The 23,876-nt window shown below is 36.2% G+C and overlaps 1 protein-coding gene and 1 long non-coding RNA gene across 4 annotated transcripts in view; one reads left to right on the top strand and one right to left on the bottom strand.

Moving 5' to 3' along the window:
- Nucleotides 1-23,876, top strand: part of LOC106876578 (uncharacterized) — an 89,898-nt gene that overhangs the window by 25,926 nt on the left and 40,096 nt on the right. The window lies entirely within an intron of this gene.
- Nucleotides 1,718-6,351, bottom strand: LOC149132641 (uncharacterized). The gene is made up of 2 exons (XR_016244237.1): nucleotides 6,263-6,351; nucleotides 1,718-2,479 (listed from the first exon to the last, which is right to left on the bottom strand). It is a non-coding gene; the product is annotated as an uncharacterized LOC149132641 (long non-coding RNA).

Genomic DNA, 23,876 nt, shown 5'->3' with positions numbered 1-23,876 from the left:
ACGTTCAGCACAACGCAGAAAATGTTTCCTAGTAAACTTGCTACGAAGTATGGCGGCTTCGTTTAGAAAAGTGAAAATTGAACTCAGAACGTAAAGAGCGGGAATAAATATCAGAAGGAATTTTATGTTTAACAATTCTATTAATCCACTGCTGTTTAATAATAATTTCGAGACAAGGCCAACCATTTTGAGAGTGAGGTTAGTCGACGTCATTGAATCCAATACTTGACTGGTAATTTATTTTTAGACCCTCAGAGATGAAAGACAAAGTTGACTTTGGCGTAATCTGAATCCACAAATTATTGTTTTTTGTTTTCGTTTTTTTTTTTAGACGCTTTAATGATTCCGCAAGATCACCGTCTTTTATAATAATTCCTAACACAGGAAGGATCTTAGTCGATTTTATTGATTCCGTACATACCTCTGTACACACATACATACACACACACACGTGTGTGTATAATATATATATATATATATATATATATATATATATATATATATATATATATATATATATTAGTAACAGTATTAATGAAATAGATGGAAGGAGAAAAGATTTAATTGGGTACGACACATACTCATCATCTATTTATACATTTTGTATAATTTCTCCATTATATACACACACACACACACACACACACACACACACACACACACACACACACACATATATATATATATATATATCGTCAAAGGAGAGAGGATTTTTGATGACATAGCTCTTCAATACTTTGTTTGGCACAGAACTGTCCCATGTTCAAATTTTTTTTTTTTTTTTTGGCTCTTGTCTTTGGTAAACTTGTTCTTGTTATTGTCTGATTATGAAATATTTTTGGCTATCACTAGCGTCTGTTGTTTACATTTTAAATGTATTCGTTCGTGCATTTTCTGAAGCGTCATTTTCTAAGTTTGAGTTTACAGTTACGTCTGTTTGTTAATATCATTTTTTTTTCTTGGCTTTTGCGAGAAATCGACAGGTTCGTTCGAGTTGGATAGTTGTTCCGACTGTCTGCACTCTGAGTTCAAACTCACCAAAGTCAACTTTGTCTTTTATTCTTTCTGAGTAGACTAAAAGTATTCGTTCAGAGTTGTGAATTGGCAAGATGCATTTTGAATAACTGTTACGGCTCTTTGCAGTCTGATAGCAATGCCTACAACGACATAAGTACCAAGCTGTGTCGACTCAAGTCGGAAGCCTTTTCTCTTAGATAAACAGTAGCAGCAGTAGCAGCAGTAGTAGTAGTAGTAGTAGTAGTAGTAGTAGTAGTAGTAGTAGTAGTAGTAGAGTTTGAAATGATGACAAGGTTATGAGCGAATTTGAAGTGTTACTTCTAAACGAACTTACCGTCTCTGAAGAGTATTACAAGGGGCAGATATTCTTGGCAAGAAGAAAAAGATTGACGGAATACCGTTCTTGAAAATATGACTGGGGTTATTGTTAGCTTCATTTATCATAGAAAGGCGGAATGTTTGTATTTAAAACAAAGACAAAAGCAACAGAGCCTTTTTGAGAAAGCAAACTGGAAAGACAAGAAAATTATCTAAAAAAAGGATCCCAATCAATTCTCCTCGATTTCCGCATTGAATATCATAAACAAGTTTTATGGAGAATTTACAAAGTAAATATAACGAAGATAAAAATACGTATATCCTGCTAATGCTAAGTAATTTGTTGGGATAAAAATAGCAATGTTAAAAATATCTGGAAAAATAAATTTAGATAATTTATTGACGTCATAATAATTTTATAAACTTTCAAGAGAGCGTGAAATAATTTTTTTTTTACCTTTTTTGGAGTATCTCGAAGCACACGCATAAAGCTAAAAACAATGGTTTCAAATTTTGGCACAAGGCCATCAATTTTGGAGGATGGAGTTAAGTCGATTACATCGATCCCAGTTTTCGACTGGCAACATCCGAAAGGATGAAAGGCAAAGTCGACCTCGGCGGAATTTGAACCCAGAACGTATAAACAGACGAAATGCCACTAAGTATTTTTCTCGGCGTGCTAACGACTCTGCCAGCTCGCTACCTTATAACGTTAAAAATAATAGCATGTAAATAATGGGTTGAAAACCCCTTTTGGATAGAGAAACTCGGAGGCTATCCAAAAGTGTTTTTCATCCCAATATTTATTTGCTGTTATTTATAGCTTTATGTGTATGCTTTGGGATATTTAAAAAAACAAAAGAAGTTATTTAAGTAACTTTAATTGAAAAGAGATAAGTGTAATCAGTGACTGGTAGCCCCTAATGCGAGAGAAACGTGGTCTTAGTTCTCTCAGTGAACCTGCAGTTTGGTGGGTGATTAGGGGGTTGTTGTTCTGTTTCAAATTCGTTCATATAATGTCTAATGTCATTTTATATAGAAAATCTTATTTCACAAAGATGTACAGACTTTGGTTGCGAGAGCGTATCATCCACCAGGAATACATGAAATTTCCATTCACCTCTTTTTGCATTAAAGTGTTCGGCTGGAGTAAAGAATACAATTTAATATAATTTGCATTATTTCAGAAACATAGTTTTATACATTGCCATTTGTAATAGAGGAATTATAGTCAATAGTGGCCTGTACAAGATTCTTGAAATATAGTATTTCGTTTTGAGTATCGTAACTGTCACTTCTTAAAGTAAGTGGGTTTGTTTATGTTTCTGAACAAGATCGTCGCTTTCCGTAAAAATGTTTTTTTCTTTTTTTTTACTTATGTGGGGGAGCAGGGGACTTATCTTTTGAAGTCGGCGTAAAGCAAAAGAGACAGAGAGAGCAATGGTGCTGGTGTGTGTGTGTGTGTGTGTGTGTGTGTGTGTGTGTGTGTGTGTGTGATTGAGAAAGAGAGAGAGAGAGAGATAACTGAATTTTTTTATTTACTTTTTGTAATGAGTGAATGTGTGAGTGATTGACAGAGAAAAAGAGAGGGAGAGAGGTTGATATGTATGTATGTATGAGTGGCTTCGGTCACACACACACACACACACACACACACACACAAACACAAACACACGTACGTACACACACAAACACACGTACGTACACACACACACATACACACACACAAAAACACATACGTACGTACGTATGTGTATGTATTTGTGTGTGTGTGTGTGTGTGTCACAGAAGCCATTCACACGTACATACATACATACATACATACATACATACATAACAACCTCTCTCTTTTTCTCTGTCAATCAATCGGACATTCACTGACAACAAAAAGTAAATAAAAAAATTCACTTATCTCTCTCTCTTTCAATCACACACACACACACACACACACACACACACACACACACACCAGCACCATTGCTCTCTCTGTCTCTCCACACACATTAACAAAACAACTTCACATACATACCACACTTTCTGTCTCGCACATCCCATCAACACACACGCATCAATTCCTCTCTCTCTCTCTCTCTCTCTCTCTCTCTCTCTCTCTCTCTCTTTCCTTGACGCCGACTTCAAAAGATAAGTCCCTTGTTCACCCACATAAGTAAAAAATAAAATATTTTTACAGAAAGCGACGATCTTGTTCAGAAACGTAAACAAACCCACGTGCTTTAAGAAATGATGTAAGCTGTTCTCAAAACGAAAGATCGTCGTATCCAGGGTGAGCCAAAAGTCACGCACGTACTTGTACATGATCAGCAAACTGAATAATTAATAATAACATTATAAAAATAAAATGTTAAATGTTTTGGTGCGTGACTTTTGGCTTACTCTGGAGAGTGATCTGATGCATTCGCAAATAAACGTTAGAAATACGTGTAAAAGCATAGACACATAAACTGTTGATAAAGCATAAATATTTCTTCTTGGACCGTGAAATCTTGGGTTTCAAGAAGGTTACAATGATTTGGAAAGAACTTAGTGGACTAAGAACACCATTTTGTTCGATTGGACGGGGCTTAGACTCACGTATACATATTCACACGCACATACCACAAACACATTCGCGCGCGCGCGCGTCATATTATCACCAACTGTTGCTGTTAATGATGTAAAATAGTAGATCTGCTGTCTGATTCAGCAATGAGAATTGCAGACGTTTGATGAATTGTTCTATTGATTCATTGTATTATCGTATCGAGTATTCCACAGACCCGCGTACCTTTACCATAATTTTCAGGCAAAATCAACGTGACACACGCATTGTGCGCTAAAGCTGACCCAGTGAATTACACGTTCGTCTACTCACTTTTAGAGACAGGGCTTTGATCGTCTGGAGATTATGATGATACTTGCCTAACATGACATATAGTGGGATCGAACCCAGAATATCATGAATGTAACGCGAACTTGTAAACCACTCAGCTAGACCTACACCCAGGTCCGTCGCTAGACTTTGGTGCCTGTGAATGCTTCAGAATATTCTGGATGGGCACTAATTTTTGTAAACGGTATTTTCTAAATCTGAGGGTATACCATTGAATAGTGAGGAGGAAGTGCCGTCTAGTGCACCCCCTTAACGACGGGCAGGTCTGTACCAACATCACTGCTAACATTGAGAATAAAATGGACAACTAATTGAATCCTCATCATGAAGCCGCACAGAATACAATGTACCAGAATGGAAAACTGACATATATTGAGGGGTTCACTAGCATATTACCTCTTAGTGATTATCACTACTTGACAAAATACAGTAGCTATATTAAATTATAAGGATTTCTTTATAGATACAGTACTTTAAGTATATACCTTACAATTCTATAGTACTACAAAACAATATGATATACCACACTACAGCTATGAAACACCATGATAAAAATATTCAGATGATTATATCTGAGCGCACATTTCAATTAGAGATAATCTTCAAAGAAATACGATCTTAGAAGTTTCAAATACACAACTTTATAAAAAAAAATAGTGTGAAAACTTTGGTATTTCCTATAAGTTGCTGGCAACTGGTTTCTTAAAATCAAATAGAAGAGAGTAAAATAATGGGAATTCATTGTGTGATACATATCATGCTTGAGTAGATATTATATAATCAAATATCGGTTTCAAATTTTGGTACAAGGCCAGCAAATTCGAAAGAGAGCGTAAGTTGATTACATCAACCCAGGTGGGGGTCGATGTAATTGAGGTCCACTTTACCTTTCATCTTTTTGGGATCGATAACATAAGTATGTTACCGACCCCGAAAGGATGAAAGATAAAGTGGACGTCGGCGGAATTTGAACTTAGAACGTAATGACGGACGAAATGTCGCTAAGCATTTTGCTTGGCGTGTTAAGGATTGTGCCAGCTAGCCGTCTTAATATATAATCAAATATTGACATGAAGACAAACTGTTCGGTGACCCAACGACTTGTCGAAAAAGAGGTTCCAATATAAGTGTATTTACGTAGTCACTTGACATGCGAAAATCACTCCTTATTTTATTCTCAAAAAGAAAAAAATAAGTTTTCTTGAAATCACATTCCATAATGTCTTACAAATAGGAAATTCTTTGTATATTTAGTCATAGACAACCTTATATATGAATAAAAGAAGAGATGATCATGGCAGGAGCGTGTTTAATAAATAGGCCTACTCTACCAGAGTTAACGTCGGGGGTTAAAAAAACCCATCATTGCCATCACCTGTTAAGTGTTACAGGTCAGTTTTACTTCATACATACATGCATGTATGCATACATACATACATACATACATACATACATACATACATAACGTACGTAAATGTATGCACGCATACACACACACACGCGCATACACACACACGCGCGCATACATACATATATACATTACCAATCTTGATTAATTAGGCTTCTCAAAACCAGACAGGAGAAAGCTAATTCGAAGACTACAGATCCAGTCCATCACTGGAACTGTAAAAATCTGTAAAACTTTCCAGAAGTTTATCATTTAAATATAAACGAGTATATCTAGATATGCAATTATATGCATGAGAATACATACATAAAACAAAACATAAAAATCTGCTCATACATACATACATACATACATACATACATACATACATACATACATACATACATACATAAATACATACATACATGCATGCATGCAAACAAAAATACCCTGTTGTTGCTATTGAAATTCCAATGAAGAAGCCTTGGATCTAGGTTAGAAACCGCTTCTTTCTTCATTGGCAAGAAATTTTGAAATAAACTGAACAATGACATACATACACACATACATACATACATACATGTTAATACATACATATGTACATGTTTGTATGTATGTTAACAACAGGTATGCGAGTGTAGAATACGTACTAAAATAAGTTTTTAACATCTTCCTCTGCATTTATGTAAACCTAACCCTGCTCAGATCAGTAACTGTTTTTGTTTTTTATTTTATTTTCTGCTTTAAATAAGAGAAACGCCGTTTAATCACCAGCTTAGCGTTATTTAAACTGGATTACAAAAATACTTATCACTGCGTGGGTTTCCGCTTTTACGTCATGGCTGACATTAACAATAGAATCAACTCCGATACAACCAAACAGCAAAAAAAACAAAAACAAAAGTGAGTTATTGAAAACAACATAAGTGTTTTTTTACATTTAATCTTTGCATTTAAATCAAGATCTATATCTGTACTATAACGAACCTTGGAAATCTTGCTATATGAAGTAGTTAAAAGATTTACTGGGAACTCCTCCAGACTTAAACCACTAATCAGCTTCGACCACAGGCATCTTTCTTTGCCCGAAAAATAGCTGGCACAGATGGCAATTGTTATTGTGAAGACATCCCAAACTGTTGTGTAATAGCCGAAAGAAAGAAAACATTTAACCACTTAATCTTCTTCTGTTGCCAAGATCCACACTCAATTAACAGTCCTATAACAGTTCCTGGCAACAACAGGCAAACCTTCTCACACACATATCACAAACCATAGTTTTCTTGCAGCCCCGGAAAAAAAACCCAGAAAAAAATCCATTATCGCTTGTCTCCTGCCAGTTCTTCCCTCCCACCAAACAAAATGATTTATTTTTATTGCCTGTCTAAATAATCGGACATTTCTTTTAATTTACACATCCTGTTTTCACCTTAAAGATAGCTTCATCTTTCAACAACTGTTACAGAACCTACTCTTATGTACATCTTTATACATTTTTTAATGACGTTGCATAATCGCATGATCAACGCGGCTTCGTTTTTGGCATTAAATCCACTACCATTTCTTTGACTCGATGGATGTATATTAGGGTATACAAGAGATACTAATGAAACCTATAATCTCTTTGAAGACAATCTAGGGAGCTCTACTTGAAATATTTACCATGCTGATAAATGCTGGATTTGCTAGCATTGTCAACTCATATAGAGATGAAATTTAACTAAAAGAAATTTTCATTTTTGATGAAATCCATTTCCCAAACCTTTACATCAATCTGTTTCATATAAAGATAGCTACAAAGTCGGTCGGAGCTTTCATCTCATAATGCTGACATTTGGGATATTTGACTGGTCGATAGAGGAATCTATTCTATAGATATTAAAACCTGCAAAGATCCTAATATCAACTGGGGTCTTCCACAGAAACAATGATGTTTGACAAAAGAAAATAGATGGGAAGAGTTATAATCAATCGACAACCCTTGAATACTCTGTATCATTAAGACTAAGCAACCAACACAAAAACAATACTTCAAGCAAGTGTTCGCAAATGAATCACTCAACAAGTTCTCTCAACTCGATGGCCTTCCATATGCGTTCAGAATTGCTGAACTGGTTTACCTCGACAAGGACCAGTAAGAGACACAATCTGCATACCCGACCACCACCACCAACACCAAAACAAAGGTTATGAATGATTATGTTTTCCGTGAACTTGAGGATGAAACTAACATGAGCTTGGATTCGTGACGAAATACGAGATAGCGTTTTGAAGGTTATGCTTTTACAATCCAAGATAACAAGAAATACTTAATGTTTAAAAGGAGACAGTGGAACCCTTACATTCCCAAGATGCGATCGAAGATATCGAGTATTATATTTGTATAGAAAATATTACACGTATTCAGAAGGTACCCCAAAATGTTAAAGTATTACTTTTCAATGGGGATGACGCGGTTTCTAAAACTATCTACATTGTCATCTATGGGAGAGACTGCCCAAGAATAGATATGGATAATACTCCTATTATTGAGTACATGCATAGAATACAAGGGATATTGGTGGAACATTCTCATCAAAACGTGACAGACATTTACTGTTTACTGTTGTTGATGAAGCTTTATTTCTTTGTTACGATGTGTTCAAAGGATTTAAAACAAAAACAATCTATTACGAAGGGGCTGCTGAAAAGCTCCTGGCTTTGGGTAAAAGAAAATACAGGAGGATCAGTTAATTATGATTTTATTCAACATATTCCCTTCTCAGATTCACACACTTATTGCAGCAATTCTTCAGTTTTTCTAAGCCTTGTTAAAGAAAGAACTCGGAAGGTCGGGTCTCCAACCAGGCATTTTGCGACACCTTTAAAGCCAGGAACTTTTCAGCACCCCTCGAATATTAAACAATATATCATACAAGGAATATATTATACCTTTTGCATAATATTTTAGGTAAATTTTCAGATTAACACCCGCAACCCTAAAACCCTAACCCTAAAACCCTAACCCTAAAACCCTAACCTTAACACCCTAGTGAAAATCGTGCAGGCGTTAATCTGAAAATTTACCATATTTTATTATGTATTATACAGTACTGTATTATATAGGTTTGCCCAGGGACCAGCGTCATCACGCATAAAGATATCACACACACACACACACACACACACCTACATCGTAACAAATATATTTATTACGGTACAGGTGAGGTAGGCGGTGATGTCCTGAATGAAGTTTTGCCTTTCTCTAACTACGAGACAAATTTCAATAAATGGGGAAAATTTTGCATACGTCATACAGTACATTACCACCTATCTATTTTAACTAAATTAATATCATTGGCCAATTTGAGTTATTTCCCTTAGCTCACTTTTGTAGTTATACAGTATATACTGCTCGTCATTTTGATTCCCTAGCCAATTTCTTTCCTCAAATTCATATATAAATATCTGTGTGAATGTGTGGGTGCACACACACGCATGTACACATACTCACACATACGCACACAAACACTTATAGACAGACAGACAGACAGACAGACAGACAGACAGACAGAAAGACAGACAGACAGACTGACTGACTGACTGATAGATAGATAGATAGATAGATAGATAGATAAACAGATAGATAGATAGATAGATAGATAGATAGATAATCACATAAATAGGACGTTGGAATTGTGTGTATGGTATTGTGTATCTTTCTTAAATGTTTTCGTAATGAAAGTGAATCGAGAGTGAGGCTGGTTGAGAAATGAGAAAACTGAAAGTGATAGTAATGTCAGAGAATGAACCAACGTCAGTTTTTCATGTCTGTATCTTTGGCATATTTGGAAAGCGGTTCATTTAAGTTCTAAATATTACTAACTACTACCTTCAACATTAAACTAGTTTTCAGGAGGACATCTCACCATATAGTATCGCCGACTATTTTGAGTTTCCCGTACGTAATGTCTATTCTAGTTTCATGATCATGATCGTAGATTTCATGACGTAAATGTATCGATGTTCTGTGTGTAATGCCGATAGTGGTGGAGACGTTGATACTAAGAATACTTGTAACGGACGCTCAGAGGACATGCTTAGTAGGCCCGCACGAACATAGACTCACACACGCTTACGCAAATACATACATACATACATACATACATACATACATGCATGCATATATACATACATGCATGCATACATACATACATACATACATACATACATACATACATACATACATACATACATGTCTTGTCGCTTTGTTAGCGACCGGCTTGAAATCTCTCTAGAAGAACATTAAAAAACTCAAAGAAAAGCCATACATACATACATACATACATACATACATACATACATACATACATACATACGAAAAATTAGGGTTCTCAAAACCTGAAAGAAAAAGGCTGATTAGAAGACTACAGATTCAAGCCATCAATGGAACTGTAAAGATATGTAAAACTTTCCAAAAATTTAGCACATAAATACATATGCATGCATCTAGACATAAAAACGCATCCATAAAACAAACATACAAATCTGCGCATACACTAACACCAAATACTGCACACACACACACATATGCACAAATACCTAGATGATGTTGATAAAAGTTCCAATGAAGGAGCCTTGAATCTATGTTAGAGTCCGGCTCTTTCTCTATGGACAAGAAATACAGAAATGAAACTGATTGATAACATACATACATACATGGATAGAAGATAACAGAACTTTCAATACATGAAGTTATCTACAGTGAAACAGTTGGTAACTCAGTCCTGGTTACTCGGATTTTCATACTTGTGAACTATATTTATGATGGTCAGACAATATAGTGGTTTCAAATTTCGCCTCAAGGCCAGCAAGTTTTGAGGAGTGGGTAAGCCAACTGGTACTTATTTTATCGACCCCGAAAGATGAAAGGCAAAGTCGACCTCGGCACAATTTGAACACAGAAGGTAATGATGGACGAAATGCTGCCAAGCATTTTACACGGCGTGCTAACGACTCTGCCAGCTCGCTGCCTTGGTCAGGCAATATATTGTGATAAACCAGACAGAGTTAACGAAGTTGCTTCTACGTGATCAATCGACCTCCTTAAAATAGGAACCAGCCAATGTTGGATAATATGATCACGGATTTCCTGTACAGAGGGATGGTCACGGCCGCAGTAACTTTGATCACAGGCTTGGTTGATCAGGGTTGACCTTGGACAAAACAACAACAGTATAGTCGATCCTTAGAGCTCATATTCACCTCCTATATATGTATATATATATGTGTTTGTGTGTGTGTGTATATATATATATATATATATATATATATATAAACAAATGATATATAAGCATATGCATGTATACCTACATCTACATGTATATATAGATGCATATTCGGGTACAGAACGTTAGACGAATGAACGGGAGCATAAAAACAAAATGGACTTTGTTTACAGACAACAGAACGAACACAGGAAAACAAACAAGCCACTTGGAATTATTCCTTCATCAGCTGCCTCTATTCTAAAACCAGGCGTTTCGAAGATAAGGCAGATATATATATATACATATATATATATAAAGGCGACTCGTCAGACTCAAATAGTCTGACGAGTCGCCTATGCAGCTAAACGCTTATAGGTCGAAACCAATGGTCATTCTCTGACCGGCCATAACAAACAACGTTCTAAATATGTGTGTGTGTGTGCGCGTGTGCGTGCGTGCGTGCGTGCGTGCGCGCATGTGTGTGTGTGTATACACACACATCATAAATATGTATATATACATACATAAAAAATGTCTATATATCTTCTGATGATGAGGTACGGGGTAATAAAGTGGTACAAAGTCAAACTGTGGATGGCGATGTGAATTAGGCATAATGTTGAGAGAAAATGTCGTTGCTTTGACTGACTGTTATCCTGTTGTTCTCCGCTAAAACAAACTTTTATTAAAATATATCGATCATTAGCGAACTTTCAGAATCGTTAGAGCGTTGGACAAAGTATCTTGCGATATTTCTTCCGACTCTTAACACTCAGTTCAAATTCTGCGGAGATCAACTTTGCCTTTCAACTTCCGATATCGATAAAATAATGTGTCAGCCAATACCAGGTTCAATGTAATTAACTAACTCCCTTCCCTTGCTCCCATGATCGTTGGCCTTGTACCTAAAATTAGAAATAATGTAAACATAATACTTTAGTGTTAAACAAACTACATCATAATATTATCCGAAGTAAATATTCGAAAATTTATAAATCGATCCACTTTGAATGTAAAATGTTCAAACTATATATTCTGTGAAATCAAATTAAAAGAAATTGAAGATGGATTGATCTGTAACTTGATGCGTTAGCTTGCACGCCAGCAACCAGAATCATCACCTCATAATCAACCACACCGACACCGGTACATAAACTTACTCATCAAATCTGTATACACCGACACACAGCAGCATATGCATAGATAACTTCAGCACCCACATATAAGCATGCAACATTCATTTGGGTAAAATGTACCAAATTGTACAGATCTACGCACTTATATAATTATGTTGTGAGGTTATTACAAAAGACTTGTTGTCAGTTTATATACATCATTTATTGCTACGTTGTTACAAAGCTTCATGTATACAGGTAGAATCAATCTTATATGAACGTCGTGTTTTACAGGTGCTGGATTTTCAACAGAAATTTGATAATTAAGCTAATTTTGCACATCGAAGCATATTCACGGCCGTATTGATTCTTCATCCATCTCCTAGTTGAGTATAGAGTTGTAAAAAAAAGCTAAAAGGAGAATCACGCTGGGTTGAGTATGAAGTAAAATTCTCTCCCGTTAATAGCTGTAAAAACAGCTATTAACGAGAGGGAATTTACCCATGACTGTAACCAATGATGTCTCAATTCCCTCTGCTTTTTCGCGCTAAAAGCCGCTGTATTTAAAGGCTCAGTTGATAGAAGGTTCTAGTGAGCAAAAAGTTCTGATTGGCTGAAATTGGGTCTTCACGCATGATAAACTCGCGATTCACATGCGGTCGCAAATGGAGTCGAAATCAATCGTCATACATAAAAAAAAGATTATACGATATCATGCATGAATACACATACACAGCTAAATCTTAATCTTCAGAGAAATATTCTCACAAGTGTTTGCAATTAAACGCATCCTTGTTTAAACAAGCACATTTCTCAGGTCAACTACTTCATCTGACTACCAATATGGACCTAAATCCTCACTTACTAAGGAATTAAACCTCACCCAATTTTGCGTCATCCTAAATTCTGGCTTTTTTCTCCTTAAACCATTTACCCCTTGCAAAGAGTGCCTAACTTTATTAAACTTGTTATGTGTTAGGTTAGTTAGATATGTTGAACTACAGATATCTCTCTCTCTCTCTCTCTCTCCGCGCATACACACGTATGTGTGTATATGTTTAAGTTTATCATTTTAAGTCGATTTTAAGAATAACAAGGGAATAACAACAGGACATTTATTGATGGGAAGACTCAATAGTAAAAGTAGAATCAAATTTATTGTAAAAATTATTCTTCACTGGGGCTTTATGTTTCACCTGGTGGCTTATTCAACCAGATTGGTGAAACATAGCTCCAGTCAAAAAGAATTGTGTATGTGAGTGCGTGCATGCGTACGCGCGCGCGTGTTAAGCAGAGACATTGAAAGAAAGATTTATATTCAGTGAGAGGGCCTCATCCACAAATTATCAAAATTGAAAGTGCGTTATTTTAATTATTTATCTTTTACCAAAGATCAAACAGTGCTTGACTGTATATTTGGCACTTTTTCGAAAGTGTATTGCGTGTCTTCTTGTGTACAAAATTTTCTATGATTTGTGAACTGAATTTTGATCCGATGTTGAATCGAGTTAAGCCACTAGATAGCTTTGTACCATGTTTGTTTTGAAATAGTAATTTATCCATTAAGGTTTACTGAATGAATATTCCGCTGAGGCAGATGTTGTAGGTACCTGAAGAAAAATTGGGAATAATGCACAAATATTTGGGGAAATACTTTCCAATTTAGAGTTACTTATTTTGTTGAGTAATATCCATGAGTTTGCCTTGGTGTAGTTATCTTCATTTCCATTTATTCATTTGAAAGTGCTTTGCTAATTACATCAGCATCGTAAATTTCTGCAAATGAAATGTACTTTGTGGTTAAAATATTTTCTATAAAGAAAGGTATTTTCTCGGCAGTATCAAATCTTTCTGTTTGGTTACCAATGTCAGAATCGAAAATATGAATAAACAGAAATCCGAAATAATGATTCTGCAGCATATGAGTTCAGGATCTTTTACCTGGCTTTCATCACTTGACTGGTTCTCATGACACAAAATTCTTTCTTTCACAAGTTAATATTTGCTTCTAGATTAAGTTAAGTATGCAGGCTTGGCCACCGGATAGCTGACATTCGATGAATGATAGTCTGTGTGCGTCAGAAGAGTTTACCTTCTTTTACGAGGCGATAGGAAGTGATATTACAGGCACATTCAATAGTTCTAAATATAGCAACTGCGTGGTACCAGTGGCGGCTCGTAGATAAAATTAGTGGGGGTGCTGCGTCAGAAAATTTTTAGCCGTTGTTTTAATATTGTGTAAAAGGAAACAAACATAAAAAGAAAATTTATACATTAACTTGATCGGTTCGCGTTTTAGCCACTGCCGAGTAGTGTGTTTAATTTATTCAGTGAAGCACAGTGCTCTCTCTCTCCCTAACGTGCAGCTTCCTATCTTGGACATGTGAACATGCGCACAACAGCCAAACACGGCGTCGCTGGAACTGTGAAGCGCACAGTTCTATACAAGGATTTTTGTATTTTTTTCATTAACTAAGTGTTGGCTACTGACATTAAGCTTAAGGATTATATAATGACCAAGTATAAAGAAAGAATTAAAGAAAAAAGGACTCATTATATTGAATGTTATCGATAATATCGATTGGAAATAGGGGGTGCTGCAGTTCCGCAGTGCCTATAAACGAGCCGCCACTGTTCAGTACTGCACTCTGTTGAATCATAGTCACAGAAATTCACTGTATAGATGCCATGTTTACTGTCAGAATCTGTTTTCTAGCAAAAGTTTTCCAAAAATACAAATCTTTCTTGACTCGATACTTCACCATCTATACTTTAAAAGTAACGAAGGATAAATGTGTGCTCGTTAGGTGCTAGTATTGGACAGCATTTTGCCTTTGATCTTCAGCTAACAAATATTGGTTTCAAATTTTGGCACAAGGCCAGCAAGTTCGAGGATGAGAAGTAAGTCGATTACATCGACCTCAGTGTTCAACTGGTACTTATTTTATCGATCCAGAAAGGATGAAAGGCAAAGACGACTCGGCGGAATTTGAGCTAAGAACGTAAAGACTGACGAAATGCCGCTAGGCATTTTTCCCGACGCGTTTCTGCCAGTTCACCGCCTTCAGCTGGCAAATATGCTTACAATATACCTCTATGTTTTTTGGATGTGTTTCACCTTTCTGACAAGGATTTTCAGTAAGAGATTCTAATAAGGTACAAGTTCAGTTAATCAACAAAATCTACCATTGTAAACATCGTCAACGAGATTAGTGGTAGCACGGGATGCTAACCACATTTCACCTCCAAAAACGAATGTACATATGAAATAAAACTCCTGAAATTCTTTATGGATGAGCCCTGTTAGAAATAGCCGCCAAATCTCATTCAAATCACTCGACTGACTTAGTAAAGAAAAGGTTACATAAGCTAATGTAGTCCTAGATATCTACGAACGCACAATAATCATTACTCAATACTTTTACTATGTCTCGTAGGTTAGGGTTGGCCAGGGGCTAAACAACAACAACAACAATACTTTATCAAACCATTAGGCTTCCTTATTGTACTACAAGACTTTGCCACCAACTTCAATGTGTCTCTGTAACTACCCACATCTATTCAGACACGCTCCTGCACACATTTACCCAAAATGCACATATCTAATGCATATATCAGATTTCCTAACTCTGCAACAAAATCAACAACCACATCTAATAACTCATCGTCACATCTATACCATTACCTACCATCCATGGACAAAAACATTATCCGCTGCTGCTGATGCAACGACTACTACTACTACTACTACTACTACTACTATCACTCACTCTTAACCTTCTACTGCTACCTCCACCAACATAACATGTTCATCTCTATCGTTAACAGACATTTGTTTACATTCTCTCTCTTTCTCCCCCCCCCTTTCTCTCTCCCTCTCTCTCTCTCTCTCTCCCTCACACACACCCAACTACATCTACATGTGTCCAACAACAGCCACGAATTCTCTGTAACCACCTTCCACTTACCACCCACGCAGATGCTACTACCATCACACATAGAGTTCTACTCTATATTTCTATACATTTATCTTAACCCTGCCACTAGAACACCCGTACAAATACAATAATAGATCCCGGATTCTGGGTTAGCATTTACAAAGTCCTACCTATTCTCTCTCTCTCTCTCGTCCTGGAATAATTTTAACACTCAAAGCTACAGAGAGGAATAAGTACTGTTGTCATGAGCAACGAAAAACACCCCCCACCACCATTCAACCATCATCATCATCATCATTAGTGTCAGTAGCACCACTTTCTGCACAAACTATATTCCCCACCATTACCACCCTCACACTCCTCCAACACAACACACATTTCTATATCGATATCATTCTACTTTCTTGGTTTAGAGTTACATCGTGATGGTAGGTGGCGACGACTGTAGTAATGATGATGACGATCGTCATAACAGTCATAGTGATAATAATAATAATGATAATAATAATAATTTCTTTTAAAAATAATGATTTCTTTAATAGTAATAATAAGGAAAAGGAGAGAAGAGAAAGGAAAGAGGAGGGGGATAAGGAGGAAATAAAGGTGAATGATGAAATGGTGATGGTGATGATGATGATGATGATGATGATGATGATATTGTCAATGGTAGTAATTATACTAATGATGAAGACAACGATAATGACAACAATATCAACGTTGATGGTGGTCGTCTTCATTATTGCTCGCTATGCAACCTTTTAAGCTCATGCCCTATTTACATTGTTTCGTATGTTTAGACGTAGAGTCAATAGCAACGGTAGCAGCTACGGCGACAAAAAACTACCAACAATAAATATACTATAAGAACGGCAACAATAGACTGTAAAGTAGCACCTACTAATCTACCATCTTTCTTATTAGTAACACCAAGAAACATCAAGTACAACCAGCCATTACACTCAGCTTCATAATTGTAGCACAGTAGATGCGAAGAACACGGTCTAAAACGGTCTACAATGCCTGGACAAAAGTCATTCACGATTGGCGAGTCCTGCAAGGCAAATGATGCCTTTTTACATTTCATGTGCTGCAAGTTCTCTTGCTTTCCAACCTGCAGTTTATTAACGAGAATCGTCTTACCTTCCACTCTCCGAGACATGGAGTATCTATAAGCAGTATTCCCATGGAGAAAGCCTCTATATTTGTTGCCCGGTTATTTTATCCAATTTCATACTCCACGCACTGAAAAAAAATTCATCCAAAACTTTTTTCTTCATTCCATCAGTCTCACTACCAGACAAAACACCTCCGATTACTTCCAACAACGGCACCAACTCTTACAATGTCCCTTTTATTATCCTCCATACAACCCAAAGTTCTTCACACGCACTCTCTCTCTCTCTCTCTCTCTCTCTCTCTCTCTCTCTCTCTCTCTCTCTCTCTCTCTCTCTCCTCTCACTCTCTCTCACTATCTTCTCTTCTTTTGCTACAATGTGTCTATTATCTATTTAATGCCACCAGTTTATTAATTAACCTATTGCTCTTACTTCTTACTTCTCAAAGACAGTCGTTAACAAACACTAAGTCCATCTCTTTCCATAACCACACAGATAGATTTACTGGAGACCTGCACTCCTAAGTCACTCAGTGGCCCTTCGCCCATCAGAAATTTGATGACAACAAATTTGTTGCACTTGGTGCCAGCCAAACGTTTTACTGTGTCTGGTATAGGTTTCTTTCTAATTAAACTGCCTGCCTATAGGTTCGACTTGTCTCGTCTGTTGGTTTGAAAACTTCATATCAAATTGCATCAAAACATCGTTCGTTCACAAAGGTTCCTTTCACTCGCATTCTAACAACTGTGGTGCAATCCAAGTTTCCCTTGAATCTCCCACATCCTTTCCATTCGCACACACAAACACACGATTTTAAATATGTGTTCGTGTGGGGGGTGTATTGTGTATCGTATATCATATAGAATGCATTAACATTTAATGTGCAAACATGAACACTTAAATGCATAAATAGGAAATTGTAGGTATCCACAAACAAGCATATATCAGCATGTCTCCAACCCAAGGTGTATTGATATATATTCACACAGTATTGATGCGTTTTGTTCACAAAAAAATCAAGACTAGATATGTAGATACGTACTGCACCTATCTTATATGTGCAGTACAACTATGAAAATTTCTAGGAGTGCATGAATGCGCGTTTGCTCTGGTGTACACCCCAGTTTTAGTGTATGTATACGTTTGTATGCGTGTGCAGTCATATACATATGCATGTGTATGACTGCACAGGCCTGTATATATATATATATATATATATATATATATATATATACATAATTTTGTATGAGAGCGTACTTGTATGTATATAAGCAAATGTGTGGATGCACATGCGTAAACATATGTGTATATACATAAATGTATGGATATATGTACACACATGTATATGTATAGAAGTCGGTGTATATGTATATATCTATATACATATTTATATGTGTGTCAGTTTGTGTATAGGCAAGTGTAGACATACAGTTACATACATGCATGTGCCTATATTTGTACATTTATAAATAACCATGTAAGAAGCATATTAGAATACTTTAACGAAACTTTTTTATAGTAACACAGTGTATGTCAATCTATTATTTTTCTAAAATAATAAAAATTTAAAATTACATTAAAGAAGGCTTCTGACATCAATACTAACTTTCACCTCTTTATGGCGTACATTCTGAGAAAAATCGAACGGTGTTATCCATAAACATTTTATTATGAACCGTAAAATAGCACGAAACCATCCAATATATATTAAAAAAAAATTTTGGTTAATCAAAAAAAAAAAATCCCTCAACACAAATTGTAATCTGAATATGACACTTTTGCCACAGAATCCAACAAATTTCTTTTATTAAACCAGGAAGAAGAAAAAAACTATCCCCCACATTCATTTCTTCTCTACCGACATCCTACACACATATATTTTCCTCCAATACTTCTCCATCGAATTTCCTACGCAACCATTTCTCTTCCTTCCTGCCCACACCAACCTAATTTTCATTCGCATTACTCCAAAGGAACAACTCGCTAAAAACACCACATATAAGGTTTGAAAGAACAAAATAAACCCCAGTCCTGATGATTAGATTAAAAATTTGAGGTGTCTTATTGAGATATTTATCGACATATGTAGATGAATTTAAACATATGGCTGAGAATAAAGATACCTGAAGATAGAAAATGTTATATTTTGCCTACTATATTTGTTTTTGTTCCCATATATATTCATATAACATCAACAACAAAAACAAATAGAGAGAACCAAAAATATAACAAATAATTTCATACCATGAAGACACTGGTGCCCAAAGGTCTACAACAAAGATATCTTCTAACACGTTGAACATCATAGCATGATTGGGAAGCTACTGATGTGGTAAGTCACAGAGAATTACTAAGACACACTGAAGTGAGAAGTGCATGGTCGAAAGACGACAGCTTCATCATCAAACACGACAGAGCTGCAAATAAAACATATTGCATCCCACGTTAACATATCTCTGTGGATATTAACATTTGATATATATTTGAAACGGAGTCCCATTAATAGTACAGTTATTGCGAAGTGCTGACATTGGGAATCTAAATTATTGGTGACTAATTTACTGAATTAATTCTGTTTCGATCCTTGGCGAGATTATGTTGACAAATTGGGAACATGATCTCCAAGGACAGAAACAGTATTAACTCTGTAAACTAGTTACCTATAAAATAATATACACTCTATTTTTAGTGATGGTGTCATTAGTAGTAATGTTAGCGGTGGTGCCAGGGGCGATGTTAACTGCTGGTACTAATGGTGTAGGTGTTATATGGAGAGTTGTTTTCAGTGGTAGCGTTATTGTTGGTTGTGTGTTTATGGTAGTGCGTTTTTGATAATGATTTTTGCTGGTCGTGGTGACTGTGTTCTTGTATTGGTGTTGTTGGTAGGTTTGAATTTGATGACGATGATGATGATGACGACGACGAGGAGGATATATAAATGTTACAGTTGTGTTGTGTTTTTTGATATAGTATGTTGGGTATTTGATGTAGTATGTCATCATACCAAAACTGTAAGGCATTGCCAGAAGTTTGTAGTTGGCTCAAGCTCTAGACCGATGTCTAAGATAATAAGTTACTATAACTAACACTATCACTGCTACCACCACCTTACTAATACTCCTTCCTCAAATATCTCTGACCCTTCTACCCAACTCTAGTCCGCACTCAACCAGTCAGATATAAAGAAATGTTTCCTGCCTGTTTGAGTGTAGTATGCATGCTTCCGAGCACGCGCGCGCGCCTGCTTATACTATAAATTCATTTTGCTATGTTATACCACTTTCTATAACTTGGATCAATAAATAGTTAAAGTTCACTGTTAATTTATCTGGTATAGTCATCCATTTTGTATTGCAGAAATACAATCTAATGTTCATGTTATTTAGAAAGTTAAAATGACTATGTGGATGTAGTATTGGTCTTCCATGTTATAGTTTATGAGTTGACTGATTAATAATATAATAAATAGATAAGGAAATACAACCAGCCATTCTATATCTTTAATTAATGCTTTTTCCTAAATTATGTATCCACTGGAAAGGGTAATGATGGCCTCTATTTGTATGAAGAGTACGTCTAAATTCTGACTAACATTTCACTTTGAGCCATTTATTACTGAAGCATTGTATTGTCCACTTAGCTCTCAACATCCCATTTCATCTATCTGTATGCAGATTTTATTTTGTCAACCACATCAAACAGTTGTAGCACTGCAAAATTAACGAGTGTTTTGGGATCTTACAGAAGAAATGTTAGAAGTTCAACTGTCAATTTTCCTCAGTAAAATCCCTAAACGGTTAAAACGAAACAAATTTCCAGACTGTATCAGGTTGAGTGCACCTCAAAGTATTTGATCACTAGCTGAGGATTAGTTGATGATATAGAATGATAAGTAATTTATAGACTCTAGGTGATGGTATGGAGTAGTTAGTTATACAATTCAGAGAGTTTAATTGATTGTATAAAATGTACCATATACAGTTCACAGATAACATTTGGTTTCATAGAATACTTAACTGCACAAATAACATTAGTTGAGGATATGATATAGTTAACCAGTGACACAGCAATAATTAACTGAAGCTGTCTACATTAGCTAAGGGTATCAGAATAGTTACAATTACTTAGTTGTAACCAATGGCATTACATTGACTTCGTGAAAGTCCACACATGGTACAGGAGTGGTTATCTAAATATCTCTACAACAGCTAATGATGTGGAAAGGCTATCAGAAGCTGCCTACATTTGTGATGGTACGAGAACGATTAGATAAAAATCCATACATTAACTGATGATGTTGTAATAGTTAATTGAAATTTTTTGCGTTATCTAACATTACGGGAATGATAACTGAAATTATCTACAATACATGAACAGTTAGGTAAAACTATGTCAGCTGATAGGATAGTAGAGTTTTCATTAGTAATGGATTGGAAATGGTGGGGTGAAAGATGAGGAGACAGCTGCCACTGACATTATGACTACTTGCTGGAAGTTTGGTTAGTATCTTGTCTGAGAGTGTATTTTCTTTTATATCTGTCATGAGACGAGTAGCTTGCAACTAGCACAGAAAGCTGGTGCAACAGTGTGTACACCATTTCACACCACTACCATCCTCCTGACAAACCCTACACTTTTAGCTTGCTACTGCATTGATCACTTTGCAGTAACATTTTGAGAATGTTGTATCGATTTGTGTTGATGTTTTTAAGTCCAATCTTATCAGTATTCCAATGCAAACACTCTCCACCCACCCACCTTCAGCAATAATACCAACAGCACCACCACCGTAATTTAACATGTAGCCAAACAAATGCATACAAACACACACACTCACATCCATATACATGCCCGGATACACTCGTTCATTCATATACGCACACCAGTCATTAGTCCCTTACATATAATAAATATGTATATAGCGACATGTCTATAATTGTTATAACCTTATAACCAAATCTTAATCTAGTCCTCAGACTGAAGAAAATTAATTTAATTATTCAACGACTGTTCTTCAAAAAAGTGCAAGGATTTCCTCACATGACCAAAGTGGATCAACCAAATTCCACCGCTCTGAGTGAATAGTAAGCAAATTCCTACTTCCAATAGACTTGTAACTGTACAAGGATTAAAAGAATATCGATTTCAAATTTTGGCACATAGCCAGCAATTTCGGGGGAGGGGTTAAGTCAATTGCATCGAACCCAATACTCAACTGGTACGTATTTTATCGATCCCGAAAGGAAGAAAGGCAAAGTAGACCTCGGCGGAATTTGAACTCAGAACGGAAGACAGACGAAATACCGCTAAGCATTTCGCCCCGCGTGCTAACGATTCTACATCGTTTCTATTATAGGCACAAGGCCTGAAATTTCGGGAGGGGGTATTAGTCGTTTACATCGACCCCAATACTCAAATGGTACTTATTTTATCGACCTCGGAAGGATGAAAGGCAAAGTGGATCTCGGCGGAATTTGAACTCAGAACGTGAAGACGGACGAAATGCCGCTAAACATTTCACCAGGCGTGCTAACGATTCTGCCAGCTCACCGCTTTAGATTAAGAGATAATATCAACGATAAAAACACAGAGTAATGTATTTGACTAATAAAGTTTAGTGGTCACTATTTAGTGGATAATCCACAGACGTATCAAATAGACGTGGGTTTAATTACTTATAAACATTTTATGGGGATTAAAAGCTGGATTGTTTACCAAGTGGCCAAAATTCCACAAGCTGCGTTTGCTTTGAGTTCTAAAGTAAGATCTTTGATGCTGTTTGTTCAAGTTTGCCTGACTCTATAGCAATTCGACTCTTACACAATTGAATGATTAGTGAGAAGATGCTCAATCTAATCCATTATTCCAAAATTTAAAGCATTTCACTCATGCAAGCTTAGAAGAATTGAGATTAGAGTAAAATAAAAATAAAATGCATGTAAAATATCTGTGCACATGCATATAAACACACACACACACACACACACGCACGCACGCACGCAAGCATACATCTTTTATCTCTTATCTTTTACTAGTTTTAAACAGAGGCTGGAGCCATGCTGGAACACCACCTTGCAGTGTCACTGGGTTTTCTCTACGGTTTCTAGTTAAGTAGCGAATAAGATGAAGCTGCTCTTCTTTGTATCTCCTGCTGCGATGTGGGTTCGAGGGTGTCTCAGATAAAAATTTGTTCAGATGCTCTTTGAAGAATGTATCTTCTCATTTCGTGTAAAGAAAAGCAGCAAGTTTAAAGATATTGCTTCATTTATATAGAAGATCAATAATAAAACAAAATAATGTAATAGATGCAAAAAAGTAACGAACACGCAATACAGTGAAAAAAGTATTAAAATAACCGTTAACGGATATGGATGTATAAACGCCCTCGCGTAGGTTGTATGGCGCATGTACACTCGCTCATACAAGCATCCAGGAGATGTAAGCATACGCACACATGTGGTTTGGCGCACATACGTTCACATAGTTAGTTAAATAGTTACTTAAGAACGGGGAGGTTAGAACTAAACTTAATTTATCCGTACCATAAGGTAAATTATGTTAACGGTTACTCAAATTCATTCTAACTGCATTGTGCAAAAGTACATTTATTTGCATGCAAGCATTTTGAGTGTCTTTCAGAAATTCTATTAATGATTTTCTCATTGGTTCGCAGAACAAACAAAGATTCCTCGGAGCAGAGTCGCCATCTCCTGGAAATTGTATATGATTTTGCGTGCCTTACCATGGTCCAAGTTATGTTATACTTAATGTTATCTTCCTTAAGTCGCCACACAAAATCGGCCAAAGATATTGAATGTCTCCGATTGATTTTCTTGAAGTTGACGAC

Source organism: Octopus bimaculoides, chromosome 14, assembly GCF_046866305.1.
Source record: "Octopus bimaculoides isolate indiv1 chromosome 14, ASM4686630v1, whole genome shotgun sequence".
Classification (NCBI taxonomy): domain Eukaryota; kingdom Metazoa; phylum Mollusca; class Cephalopoda; order Octopoda; family Octopodidae; genus Octopus; species Octopus bimaculoides.
This window is presented reverse-complemented; position numbering and strand designations above follow the sequence as displayed.